Genomic DNA, 911 nt, shown 5'->3' on the forward strand with positions numbered 1-911 from the left:
AAAACCATGATTTTACGCTATATGATTTCCCACGCAAAAAGGGCAAGCTGGGTTTTAAAATTTTTCACCCAAACATAAGGATATACGATATACGTAAACAGATTGCTAACGGATTGCTAGAGGGGTGGTCTTTGTCCCATTGATTACCCAATAGGAGAGGCTTAAGTCCATTTTAAAAAGATAAGGGAGGTTCAAATCTTTTCCCAAAAAAAAATCATTCCAGATTTCCATTGTTTGAAAATAATTTCCAAGTTGATCATTTATAGTGGGCCCTCCGTTGCTTTGGCCTTTGAAATTAACTAAAAGGCCAAAAAGTCCGAAGTCCAAATCCCCGCTTGTCAGGGTAGAAACCGATAAAATAGTAACTTACCGCCGACAGCAGGGTTCGAACCTGCGCGGGCGAAGCCCAACAGATTTCAAGTCTGTCTCCTTAACCACTCGGACATATCGACGTTGTTATATACGATGTCGCAAAAATATGTTTATGATTAACAATAGTCTCTTCAACATATTTTTTATATCACCGTACTCTTGCAATGTCGTAGAAATTATCCAAAATATTTAAATAAGATAATTTTTATACATACAAACACATGTATAATATCATATATTTATCATATTAAACAAAAAGTAAGTGTGACATATCAAAACTATTTTTACACATTAAAATCCAAAAAAAGAATTATAAAAAAATTGAACATATATATAATTCTATATTTGCACTGCTATTAAGAATATAAATAAGATTATGGAATTTTTTTTTACTAAAACACTTATTTTTCAATTTAATCACTATTTAATTGAAATGTTTAAATTATAAAGTGAACTACTATTTTTCACATCATTCAATTTCTTCTATTTAACTCTTACATTTTTTTTATAAACGAATAAAATAAAAAAGATAAAACATT

General features: G+C 30.0%; 1 non-coding gene across 1 annotated transcript; it reads right to left on the reverse strand.

Moving 5' to 3' along the window:
- Positions 1-370: 370 nt before the first annotated feature.
- On the reverse strand, positions 371-452 carry TRNAS-UGA (transfer RNA serine (anticodon UGA)). The gene has a single exon. It is a non-coding gene; the product is annotated as a tRNA-Ser (tRNA).
- Between the last annotated feature and the right edge of the window lie 459 nt (positions 453-911).

Source organism: Nelumbo lutea, chromosome 3, assembly GCF_056320005.1.
Source record: "Nelumbo lutea isolate HS-2025 chromosome 3, American lotus-T2T, whole genome shotgun sequence".
NCBI lineage: Eukaryota > Viridiplantae > Streptophyta > Magnoliopsida > Proteales > Nelumbonaceae > Nelumbo > Nelumbo lutea.